The sequence below is a fragment of the Triturus cristatus genome, chromosome 4_2 (assembly GCF_964204655.1).
Source record: "Triturus cristatus chromosome 4_2, aTriCri1.1, whole genome shotgun sequence".
In the NCBI taxonomy this organism is placed as follows: domain Eukaryota; kingdom Metazoa; phylum Chordata; class Amphibia; order Caudata; family Salamandridae; genus Triturus; species Triturus cristatus.
The window spans coordinates 558564074-558577553 of record NC_140586.1 but is presented as its reverse complement, the minus strand read 5'-3'; the positions used below and the strand labels follow the sequence as shown (position 1 = coordinate 558577553).

The window sequence follows — 13480 nt, the reverse complement described above, 5'->3', positions numbered from 1 at the left end:
GCAGACCACCAGACGGTCATGGGTGCTTTCATGGCAGCCACAATTACAGCGTCTGGTAACCGAGGATTCCATTATTTTCAGTTTAACAAACACCCACGTTCTTATTGTTTTTTTATTAGTATGCCTACACTGATCATTCCATCTATGGAATTCACATTGCATGCGATATCCCAGTCAATAACAACGGAACATGTGTTGTACGCGAAACACAGCAGCGGGCGCAAACGTTATGGTTAAGTTTACTCACCGCCACATCAGGACCCAACGGGCCGGACAGCCGATTGTACCGAAGTACACAAATCAGCGGAAAACGAAACCAGCAAACAAAACAACATCAGTGGTTTTTTCATTTAGTTGCTTCGCTGCGAAATGGATCCAAAAAAAAAAGAAGCTTGCGAGTGGTGCGCGCACCACATCGAGACATGTGCTTTTAATTATCGTGCCTGTGTCTGGGCACGATAATTGAATCCACATGGCCTTTGTTGCGCGTAATAGACACCAATAGGCCATGGGCGGAGCAATGCACTCGCCTTTGGCCTATTGCATGCCTTCTTTGTGTAAAACACACAGGCAAAGGCCAATCGCGGAAGCCAAAAGGAAAAGCACACGCAGGAGCGTGTGCGATTCCAGGATCCGTTTTGAAACCCCACACAAAAGGGCTCTCGCTGCGCGAGCCCTAAAAACTGCATAGAAACCCATAGGGAAGTAAAGAGTTTGGTAGCCTATCATCATTATTATGTGGTCCAAATGCCAGCCAATTAGCTGCCAGCCCTGACATCACACTCCCCAGCAGAGCCACCATACCTCAGATTTCCAACCGCCGTCGTGTGAGAAGGAGTCTCCCTGAGCCTTGCTCAGTTTGTTCCCTGGTGAACTTTTGAACTTTATTGCTGCAGTCTTTCAACTGGATTTGAGGTATTCTTTACTTCTCTTGTCACAAAATGTCAGAAGGCTCTAAAAAGAGGCTTTTCAGACCTTGCAGGTCCTGTGGGAAGGCCAGATTATATTCTGAAGACCCCCACAAAGACTGTTTGTATTGCCTTCATCCCAAGCATGTTGTGAGAAGTTGGCCTATATGTATGATGTCACTAGTTCTAGTGTACACCTTATATCAGTCCAAACAACCCTTATGGTGATTGGTTGTAAAGTCAACCTTATAGACCAGCTATCCTAGTGGTAGCATGGACAAGAGCAGTCTTAGGCTAAACTCTGAATGGCATGTGAAGCCAGCTGTGATACCATATATAATCCCTTGAATACCAAATGAAAGGACACCACAACAGATATATATATAAAATAAAGTGTATTTATTCTAGTCAAACCCTCAGCACTCTTTATGAGATTCGAGGTAAGTACAACACAGTCTTATTTAAGCATACATTAAGTCACACAGTTAAGTAATACAGTTAGGCCCTAGGGGCCACGCAAACCATATACTAAAGAAGTGGTATAAGGACCACTGTCACGGAAATAGGATAGGCCTAGGCCTAGGGAATCGCTGGGGCTACACTACACTACCAACAGTTAGGAAGTGGGAGGCCCACGGGATTCAGGTGCAGAGTGGAAACACTCACACGTAATGCGTATAGTCGATAGAAATAGTAGTTGTTAGCAATTAACAGTTTAAGGACACTTCTGAAGCAGCTAGAGAGTCGAGACTCGGAAACTAGACCCTAGGATAGTCACTACCCTTGTGAGCACCGAAGTACCCAAGTTACCTAGCCCACGGGCTGCGGGTGCATAGGTGTGAACTTGCGTCGGGTTTCGTCGTGGACTTCTATGGATGCCTGAAGGAAAGTTGCTGACAGGCAGTCAGTGCAGAGTGTCCGGTGGATCCCAAGGCCGGGATCAAGAAGGAAGGGTATCTGCAAGCAGAAGGGACAGAGTCAAGGTCACTAGCCAGTGACCACATGGAACCAGGAAGGAACCAGGCGATGTCGTGAAGATTGCAGGTGAAGGGTGAAGCTTGTCGCTGCAACCACGGGTACCAGGAGACGTCGAGGACGACCAGGACCAGGAGGCGAACTGTCCCACGAAGGCTCTTGCTGTCGGCGGCGTCGAAGTCGAACTAGGACTCACCAAGCCTTGGCAAGCGGAACCCACGAAGAACGGAGGACTTGCTTCTGGTGCAGACCAGGAAGGTCTGGGGTGCTTCTCTTTTGCAAAGAAGCGGGAGCCAGTCTGGAGGAGCCAAACCAGCGGTGAAGATTTCAAGGTGTGTCGTCACAAAGGCCGCTGGCCAACGGGCAAGCAACCGGACAGACGCGGCAAGCAGGAAAATGCAGAAGGGCCCCCCGCAGGACTCGTGGAGTGTGGGGGGCTGATCTTCGGTGCAGATGGTGCTTGGGGTTGGGGCTTCTCAATCCCCGGTGCACAACTTCGAGGGTACCTCAGAAGCTGCGCTGGAAGATACTCGCCACTTTTCCCAGGTAGCCGGTCCCACGTCTCTCGTCGCCTCCACGGATCTCAGCTCGGCTGTGGATGTGGATCAGGGTCGGAGAAGTCTGGAAGTCAAGGCTCTGGTCGGGCTCTGCAGTCGGTCCCTCGTAGAACTTCAGCAAAGCAACGGGTAGTCTCTTGATGGTGCCTGTTTGCACAGGGTAGCCACTCCTTGGCCACAAGGGAGATTCTTTAGTCTTCTTCTTTCGTCGAATGTCGAAGGTCCAGAGTTTCTGTTCAAGTTGCAGGTTCAGGATAATCTAATCTCCTGGGGCCCAGCTACCACTCTGATACTAATCTGGGGGGCTGGGTTGCCTGCTAGGTCACGCCTTATGGGTGGGACCTGGAAGGGGGGTGGTTACACCCCCTTCCCTTTGTCCAGTTTCGCGCCAGGACTGGGGCTGGTGTGCCCCAGCACCGGTTTGAACTGGACTATGCATGGGACACCTTGTGTGCCCCAGGTAGTGTCTCGTTTCATTCATCCCTCCCTGCCCCAATACATTAAGGCCTGTCTGGGGTGGTGCTCGCACCTCCCAAGGCAGGAAACCTATTGTCCAAGCCTCCCTTGCCGGGATCACTCCCAGCAGAAGGAGGTCAGACTTGTGTCGTGGCAGCAGCATCCATTTTGTGATGCTGGGGCTCTGGTTAACTTTAACCGGGTAAGTAGGTTACAACATGTCTTCTCCCTCTAGAAGGGAGGGATAATATCCTCATCCCCAGAAATGGGATGGGGGTATTATTCCAAAGTGTTAGACACCTTAAACAACATGTTTTGATAAAGCCAAACCATAGTTACCATAACCGTTTAAGATTATAAGGCACCTTAAGAGTATATGGTAGGCTATATCATAGAACAGCTATAAGGACATGGTTCCGAAAGCTGCAGACAGGCTCAGCTCATGCTAGAGCACCATCTCACATGTTACCAAGCACTCTGCCTCCAGGATTGTTAAGGCCTGCCATAGGAGTGGCTGATAGGTACACATGTGTCTATATATAAGTTAGGTATAGGAATACTACACCTAAGCAAGGAGTGATTACACGACCTTGCCCCAGCTGAGTGATCAGCCAGTTGTGTCATAATGGAAGGCCAGGCCAGGGGTGGCATAATACATGCTGCAGCCCCTGGTAGGCCTAGGGTACACCTATGCCCTGGGTACCTAAGGTACACTGTACAGGGGCCAATAAGGGGATCCTATCCAAATGGGTTATGCACCTAAAGTACATAGTATCAATTTAAAGAGAGAACAGCAGGGCTGTGGGTCTGATTAGCAGGCCCACAGCCACAGCTAAGTCGAAAACCAGTAAAGCAAAAGCAAAAAGTGGGGGTGAACATAGAAAGCAGACCCTACTCTCCTACACATGTGCCTAAAGAGTGCAAGCATTGTCGAACCTTCTCTGCAAAAATTCTTAAGGACAGAGAGGCTCGTTTGCTGTTGTGGCTTCAGAAAAAGGCCACCTCAGAGACTGATTCAGAGGATGATTCGAAGGCACGCTCCTCTAAAAAACTGAAAACAGAACCTTCTGAGGAGAAAGCGGATACGAAAAAGCAGAAGATAAAAGACAAGGAGTAATCTTCCTCTTCTCTGCCTCATACGCCTCTTAAAAAGCCCTCAAACGATAGCTGTGTCGTCGACACAGTCGACGAAGACTGGAGCGTCTCCGGCGCTTGTGACTACAAAGACGTCAACGACCTCGTCGACGACCTCATCGTCGACGACGATCATGAAGACGACAGCATCGTCGACGGAATCTATGAAGACGACCCCGTCGAAGACAGGATCGTCGACGGGGAAATCGTCAACGGCACCGTCGACGACTAGTATTCAGACAACCTCGTCGACCATGCTGGTTTCTCCGTTGACTATCTCGTTGACCACAGCTCCGTTGACCACGACTTTCAAGTCTCCTACGGCAAGTTTACCCCATGGACAAAAATCTCACCGCTTCCTCCTTCAAATCTGCTGGATATACAAGAGTTGGAAGATGAAGGACCATATGGAGTGGCCTATAGCCCATCACAATTGCAGATTAAAAGCCAGGATACAGATGAGGACGAAGGTCAAGAAATAAAAGGAGACCGCCCAGTATCCGGCTCCAATAGATATGAGTCTTTCCCACAATCGTATGATTATGAGGAGGAAGAAGACAGCAATCCTAATGTGAGAGAAGAGACAATGTCTATGCCTCTTTCGCTAGTGTCTGACTTACAACACATGATTAATGACTATTATCGTCGTTTCCCGGATGCTAACGCCCCGACCACAGACACCTCAGGTCGGTCGCAATCTGCGGCCCAGCCTTCAGTGGTTCAGCCTCCACCTTCGGTCCAGAAACTGCGCACCCCTCCAATAATTACAATCAGAGATGACTTCGCAGAAAGTGATGAGGAAGAACAACCAGAAGAAGGGGAACTTCTTCAGGAGAATCCAGTGGGAGACGAATGGGATCAATATATCTTACCAACTACTCGGTCGCCATGCCCGGCAAACTCCCTGCCGGAGGACATCAGAGGATTCCACGACATCATGGAAAAGGCCTCCAAGAGGTTTGATCTTCCTCTGCCAGTACAGGAAACGGAATTTGTTTCCTCTATGACTTCAATGAATCATCCAGGAAGTCTATCAGAACAATTCCAATAATCAGTCATATCTGCGACGAGGGTTTAAAGATCATGAAGAACCCAGCCTCGTTTGTAGCTTCGGTACCCAGAATTGAGAAAAAATATCGAGCTCCCGAGTCTTCCCCAGCGTGCTTGATTGGGCATCCACGCCCTGAGCCGGTGGTAATGCAGGCGGCGCAGAGACATTCCAAAAACCCAGTCTCTGCTACTTCAGCTCCTCCCGACAAGGAAGGAAGAAGGATGGATGGTGCAGGGAAGCGCTTTGCAGTGATGGCAGCAGCTTCGATTAGAGCGTCAAATGCACTAGCTCTTATCAGCAGATACAATAGGCAGATGTGGTCGGACAATGCACCACTTTTATCTCATCTGCCAGAAGACAAAGAGGAAGAAGCAACGGTCATTTTGCAGGATGGGGCTAGGGCAGCCTCCAAATCCATAGACATCGCCATGGACATATCGTCGGAGGCATTCAGAGAGATGGCTGGAGCAGTGGCACTCCGCAGACAAGGTTGGCTTAAAGCTACTTCATTCAGGCCGAAAGTCCAGGCGAAAATTGTAGATATTCCCTTTGATGGGATAAATCTCTTTGGTAAACATGTTGTTGATGCCCTGCAAGGAATAAAATCAGACACAGCGAGAGCGTTGGGTTCCCTGCAACAAAATAGGTTCCAGTCTTTTCGTAGAAGAGGATCTAGAGGCCAGTATAATCAGAGATCTTCCTACCAGTCCAACAAGTACCAGCCTTACAATCAACAGGGGTACTGTCAATTTTCCTGCAACCAGCAGTTTCGTTCCTCAAACACATCCTTCCAGCAGCAGCCTACAAGGAAGTCTGCTGCGAGAGGAAAATCCCAGGACTCCAATCGGAGACAGTGACGATGCCAAGGCGCCGACCTTGTCATACCTCAAATAGGACCATTACCTCTCTCTTTTTTATCGCAAATGGCTGTCAATAACAACGGACAGATGGGTACTGGACGTGATCCATCATGGCCATACCCTAGAATTCACACAAAACCCCCCGAATCAACCGCCTGTTCTCAAGAAGCAACAACATCTTTCAGCCCTCAAGACCGAAATTTGGTCTCTCATTGTGAAAGGGGCAATAGAGGAAGTTTCGCGTCAACAGCGAGGGAAAGGATTTTACTCGCATTTTTACGAAAAAAGCAGTCCTCCAAATGGAGGCAGGTAATGGACCTGAGAGGCGTGAGCAAATTCATCAAAAAAATATCTTTTCGTATGCTGTCCCTTCCGGAAATCCGCCTGATGCTGCGCAGGAGAGATTACATGGCATCCCTAGATCTTAGATGCCTATTTTCATATCCCGATTCACATCAAACACAGGCAGTATTTACGATTCGCGGTGGCAGGGCGCCACTACCAGTTCAAGGTGTTACCCTTCGGCCTAAGATCCATGCCAAGGGTGTTCACAAAATGCATGGCGCCAGTTGCAGCGTACTTAAGACAACAAGGCCTCCAGATATATCCGTATCTGGACGATTGGCTAATAGAGGGTGCATCATACCAAGACACCCTGCACTCCCTACAATGCTGCACGGACCTCTTCAAAGACCTAGGCCTACGGATCAATATGGAAAAATCTTCAATCATTCCAGCGCAGTCTCTTCAATTCTTGGGAGCCAGGCTACAGACGAAGGAAGCAAAAGCGTATCCTTCAAAAGAACGCATTCAAAAAATCTTAAGTCTGACGTCACAATTACAAACAAAAAGGTCCACTTCAGTGAGAATCTTCAAATCATTATTGGGGATGATGTCTTCCTGCATCCCATTAGTTCAAAAATTGCCGGATACACATGCGGCCCCTTCAAGAGCTACTCTACTTGCAATGGGTGCAATGCCAAGGGTCCTTCGATGATCGAATCATCATCACTCCACAAATACAGGCAGCACTGTCATGGTGGAGGAACAGAAAGAACTTATCAAAGGGTCTGCTCTTCGAACCTCAATGTCCCAGTTATGTCATGACGACAGACTCATCACTCCAAGGTTGGGGAGCACACCTCCAAGAACTCGAAATACAAGGCCATTCAAGAAGCTCAGCTACATATCAACTTGTTAGAGCTGAAAGCAGTGTTTTTGGGCCTACATGCTCAACTTCCCAGGATCCACGATTCGCCGGTACAGGTCAGAACAGACAGTATGAAAACTATGTTTTATCTGCTTAAACAAGGGGGTACAAGATCAAAGCCCTTATCGGCACAAGCTCAAGAGATTTGGAACTGGCTCCTGCTGCACAACATCTTTCTGCGGGTTCAACACGTTCCGGGAGTGCACAACACAAGGGCAGACATACTAAGCAGATCAGCCAGTGTTTCCCACATATGGGAATTAGCTCAAGATCAACTCCTGAGAGTATTTCGCCTATGGGGGGCACTCCATCTCTGGATCTGTTTGCAAACCAACACAACAAGAAATGCAAACATTTTGCAAGCAGATTCCCTCAAGCGAGATCTTGGGGAAAGGCTCTACATCTCCGCTGGACAGGAATGTGTGCCTACGCATTCCCTCGATTCCCTCGGATACCCAAGGTATTACGGAAAATGAGGTCGGAACCGTGCCACTTGATTCTAATAGCCCTGGCATGGCAGAGACAAGTCTGGTTTTCGGAGCTCCTCCAGTTGTCGGTGGCCCCCAGAGTGCAGTTTCCTCTGATTCCAGGTCTAATTTCAATGAACGAAGGGCAAGTTCTTCACCCACAGTTGACATCCCTGAACTTGTCAACCTGGAACCTCATGAGCACGAATTTCATTCCTTAAATATCTCTCAGGAATGTCGAGATATTCTCTCTCAATCTGGGGCAGTTTCAACAAACAAAACTTACACAGCAAAATGGAAGAGATTTTGCCAGTGGTGTTTCACGCAGGCTCTGCACCCCTTTCACTCGTCTCCAGAGCAAATTCTTCATTACCTTTTGCATTTAGCCAAAGCAGGACTCTCCCATGCGTCGGTCAAAGTACATCTTGCGGCTATCTCAAGATATCGCAGAACACCTAATGGTCCTTCTCTTTGGTCTCAAAGGGTGATTCAGGAATTTCTGAAAGGGCTCTTCAGAGTGTTTCCTCCAATTAAGCATCCGTCAATCCCATGGCAGCTTAACACAGTCCTGATGCAACTCATGAAGCGACTGTTCGAGCCAGTTCACAAAGCTGAATTACAGTTCGTTTCTTGGAAGGTGGCTTTGCTACTCGCCCTCACTTCAGCCAAAAGGGCCAGTGAGACCCAGGCTTTCTCGATCGCAGAACTGTTTCTTCAATTCAAACAAGATAAAGTCATACTCAGGACAAATCCTAAGTTCATTCCCAAAGTCCCCTCGGCTTTTCACCTCAATGAACCCATTGTATTTCCTACATATTTTAAAAACCCATCTTCTGCAGCGGAAAAATCTCTGCATACCCTGAACATCAAAAGATGCCTCAAATTCTCTATCGACAAAACAAAATCTTTCCGAAAAACAAACCAATTGTTCGTGGCCTTTGCACATTGAGGACCCAGGCAGTCGTCTCCCACCTCCAGACTACGGCCGACCTCTTGCATTTGATGGGGTTCTCCATTAATGTGCCGAAGTTGCATCTGCGTCCCTCCCAGAAGCTCCTCTTCATCGGAGCCGTTCTGGACTCGGCGCAGTTCCGGGCCTATCCTCCGGAACAGCAGGTCCGGGATATTCAGGCTCTGATTCTCATCTTTCGGCCTCTATCCCGGGTTTCGGTCAGGTTGGTGCTGCGGCTTCTGGGTCTGATGGCCTCCTGCATCTTGTTGGTGCATCACGCCAGATGGCGAATGCGGGCTCTGCAGTGGAACCTGAAGTTTCAGTGGGCCCAGCATCGGAGCAACCTGTCCGACCATGTCTTGATCTCGGAGGGCACTGCAAGACAGTTGCAGTGGTGGCTCACGGACCGCGATTGGGTAAGTGGCAGATCCCTCTCCCTACCCCAACCGTGGCACGTAGTAGTGACGGATGCGTCTCTCCTGGGATGGGGGGGGGCCACATGGGAGAGCCGGAGATCAGAGGCCTCTGGTCTCCGGTCGAGTCTCGGCTCCATATCAACCTTCTGGAGCAGAGGGCGATCCGACTTGCACTGGAGGCATTCCTTCCCTCTGTCCGGGGAAGTGTAGTGCAGGTGTTCACGGACAACACCACCGCCATGTGGTACTGTAACAAACAGGGCGGGTGGGGTCATGGACCCTTTGTCAGGAGGCTCTGCGCCGCTGGACATGGCTGGAACATCAGGGCATCACCCTGGTGGTTCAACATCTGGCGGGCTCTCTGAACGCCAGAGCAGACTAACTCAGCCGCCGGTGCATGATGGATCACGAATGGCGTCTGAACTCGGACGTGGCACAAGGCCTCTTTCGGCAGTGGGGAGAGCCTTGGTTAGATCTATTCGCCACCGAAGAGAACGCACAATGTCGGCAGTTCTGCGCGTTGGAGTTTCCAAGGCGGCACTCGCTCGGAGACTCTTTTCGTCACGAGTGGAGTTGCGGTCTGTTGTACGCCTTTCCGCCTATACTACTTCTGCCCAGAGTGCTGAAGAAGATAAGGCGCGACCGGGCCCAAGTCATCCTGGTGGCTCCGGATTGGGCACGAAGATACTGGTATCCCGAGCTACTCAGTCTATCGATCGATCCCCGATCCGCCTGCCTCTTCAGGAGGACCTTCTGTCGCAGCAGCAGGGGACGGTCCTCCACCCGAACCTGCCCAGCCTCCACTTCCATGCGTGGAGATTGAGCGGCGACAGTTGATGCCATTTGACTTGCCTCCTGAAGTCTGTAATGTTATTGTGGCAGCCAGGTGTACCTCCACAAAATCGGTATACGCCTGCAGGTGGAACAAATTTGTGGCATGGTGCACAGCAAAGGCTGTGGATCCCCTTTCCGACCCTCTTTCTGAGGTTTTCCTCTTTCTTCTTTCCCTGGCCCAGCAGGGCTCTGCTCTGGGTACCCTTAAGGGATATCTTTCAACTATTTCTGCTTTCTTACGGCTTCTTGATCAGCCTTCTCTTTTCAAATCCCCTGTTTCTCGATACTTTAAGGGCATTACTCACATGTTTCCTCCTGTCCCTTTCGTAATGCCTCAGTGGGATTTGAATCTAGTATTGACCTATCTGATGTGCTCTCCCTTTGAGACACTTCATAATTGTCCCCTTCGTCTTCTGACTCTTAAGACTGCTTTCCTGGTTGCCATCACCTCTGCTAGAAGGGTGAGTGAGCTCCAGACTCTCTCTTCTAAGCCTCCTTTCCTTTCCGTCCATCCGGACAAAGTTGTTCTCAGGACTCGTCCTTCCTTTCTCCCTAAGGTGGTAACTGTCTTTCACATCGGACAGTCTGTTACACTGCCCACCTTCTTTCCGCCTCCGCATCCCTCGAAAGAGGAAGAGAGGCTCCACCGTCTGGACCCAAAACGGGCGCTGTCCTTCTATCTGGACCGCACCAAACAGTTCCGGGTGGATGACCAACTCTTTGTTGGCTACGTGGGCGCTAAGAAGGGGCAGGCGGTGCACAAGCGAACCATCTCTCGGTGGGTCGTTTTGTGTATCAAGGCCTGTTATTCCTTAGCTAAAAAGGAACCTCCTGTAGGGCTGAGGGCCCATTCCACTCGGGCCACAGAGGCGACCACTGCTCTGGGCCAGGGAGTCCCCTTGCAGGACATTTGTCCGGCAGCAACGTGGGCCTCGCTGCACATGTTTGCCAAACACTATTGCCTGGACAGCCAAGTCCGAAGAGACGGCTTCTTTGGCCGTTCTGTTCTCCAGGACTTTCTGGTGTGACCTTGGTTCGCAGACCCCCCAACGGGGTTGGTATTGCTGGGGTATCTATTCTAAGGTGAGGAATCTAACTAACGTGCATCTTTCAGATGAACAAGTTACTTACCTTCGGTAACGATGTATCTGTAAGAAACAGTTAGATTCCTCACCGCCCCACCCATCCTCCCCGTTCTACGAACCGATATCTAGGGTTGAGGTCATCCCTTTCAGGGCCCTAGAATTTTTGGCACCGCTGTCTGCCTCTTGCATGGCTCTGCGTTCCTGGCGCGGAAAGCTATGTACAAGAACTGACGTCAGCGCGCGAGGGCGGCGTCTAAGTACTCAGACGACGTCATCCCGGCGATGCCGATGACAGACGCGGAGCCGCAGACGACGCCTAGCGACGCGCGAGGGTTTTGCTGATGAAAAATCTTTCCGGATCCAGCCTGATGCCTGGGGATATTCTAAGGTGAGGAATCTAACTAACTAATGTTTCTTACAGATATATCGTTACCGAAGGTAAGTAAATACTAGGCGCCTTCCTGAGATTCGAAGCCACTTGTGTAGCAGGCAGATTTACAGATCTGGCACTCATACTGGCTAAACACCAGATATCTATAGAGCCAGATATAATTGGAGTGCAGAATTAAAAGAATGGTCCGAGTACGAAGGGTGTGCACTGAACAGTGAAATCAAGAGAGTTTTGAGTCAATATGATATTGTGCATGCCTGGGATGTCCCTCCCATCCCTGGATGACGACTTATATATTATTTCTCCCTTCCAGTGTTGATGGATGAATATATATAAATGTTGGAACCCTACCCTGAATCCCACCTACCCAAATTGTAGATGTATACTCTCCCTTTTATGATTACAATGTCTTGAAAATTAGCTACGATGATGCCTGCCTGCATGTTGCTTACCACTTCAGATGTTATGCTTTAGCTTTGGTTCTAACTACGTTTTCAGGTCTGCTGTCAGGAAACTTCCTCTGGGTTCATAGTATCACATATGTAGGTCATTTCATATATGAACTGTTGTAATATTTTTTACTGTCTGTGATGTATAGGATATTTGGACACAGCTGTATATTCTGTATATGCTATGATGCACAATGAATAAAACAATAAAATATGTTTAAAAAAAAGACAGAGTTTGAATTGGCACATGGACACCAACTGAAGAAAGAGCCACTTCAGCAGTGGTTTGTAGGGCAACTGAGGTACTAGAATTAAAGCTGCCTTCCATTAAGATTAAGACAAATGTTTTGACAGACATTTTTCAACCTGGGCCAGCAACTTTGGAGCTTTTACTGTCTTTTAATGATACTCTCACAGATATTTGATGGCTGCCTGGTCGAAGCCATGGTTTCTGCCCACCTGTTAGTCTGAAGGTGGCCAGGAGACATAGACCTGTGCCCCATGAACCCACGTTTCTCACCAAACGCCCTACTCAAGAAAATCTCATTTTACAGGCATCCAGCAGTAAGGTGAATCCTAGTTCATTTCTAGTCAGTCCAGTGAGAATCGGAAGTAATTGATGCCTTTGGCAAGCATATCTTTTCTACTGCCAGATTAGCACTGAGCTCTTTAGATGCAGACTATCTGTTATGTCGATATATAGACATGCTCTTTGGGATATGGCCACCAAGATCTTGCTGGCTATCCCAAAGGATTATAGGGTCTCTTTTCTTCAGACAATCAACGAATGGCTGGGCTCGGCAGAGTGGGTTATACCCGGAACTGCTGACCATGAGTGTTTGCCTTCAGATCAGGCTACTACTTTGGAAGGGCTTTCTGTCTCAGCTACAGGACAGGGATCTCCACCCATGCCTCTTCAAATTACACGACCATGCGTGGTGATTGAGTGGCAGCAATTGACTGCATCCGATTTGCTGTCTGAAATAGTGAATGTCATCCTTGCCGCCAGAGGTCCCTCCGTGAAATCCATTTATGCTGGGCGTGGAGACAACTTTGTAACCTGTTGTGGTCCCTGGGACATTGACTGCTATCAAACAAAGCTGTTGACTGTCCTTTTGTTGGCTTTGTCTTACGCCAAGCAAGGCTTTGCTGTATGTACTGTACAAGCTTATTGTAGAACCTTTCGACCTTTCTACATTTGCAGGACAAATTGTCCTTGTTTAAATTACCTGTTCTGATGAGGTTTAATAAAAGTCGGACCGTTTCCTCTCAAACATTCTGTGATGCCTTAGTAGGGCCATAATGTGTATTCTCTTAGAGCCGTGCATAATTGCTTGCTGAGTCTCCTGACTAAAAGCTGTCTTCCTCATTGCAATTACATCAACGTATTGCATGAGTGAACTGCAGGCACTTTTACTGCAACTGCCCTACAGCACATTTTTTCTAGACAAATTGGGGCTGAAGGTTTGGGATGCTTTCTGACTGGATGTAAAATCACCTTTCCCCTTTTGGTAATCAATCACTCTACGAGCATTCTTTGCTCCCCCTCTGCTATTGGTTGACCCCAAAAGGGGTTTACGTTTTTGATCGTACCAAGGGCCATCTAGTGGATGATCTGCGTTTTGTTTAGTTTTCTGGAGGTAAGAAAGGGTAGGTTGTGCAGAAAAGGTCTACGTTGAAATGGATAGTCCTCTACAACAAGGTCAACTACACACTAGCCAAGAAGTAAAGCCAG

General features: G+C 48.8%; 1 protein-coding gene across 4 annotated transcripts in view; it reads left to right on the top strand.

Annotated features, from left to right (window-relative positions):
- The window catches only part of EVI5 (ecotropic viral integration site 5), a 1102294-nt gene that overhangs the window by 562547 nt on the left and 526267 nt on the right, over positions 1–13480 (top strand). The window lies entirely within an intron of this gene.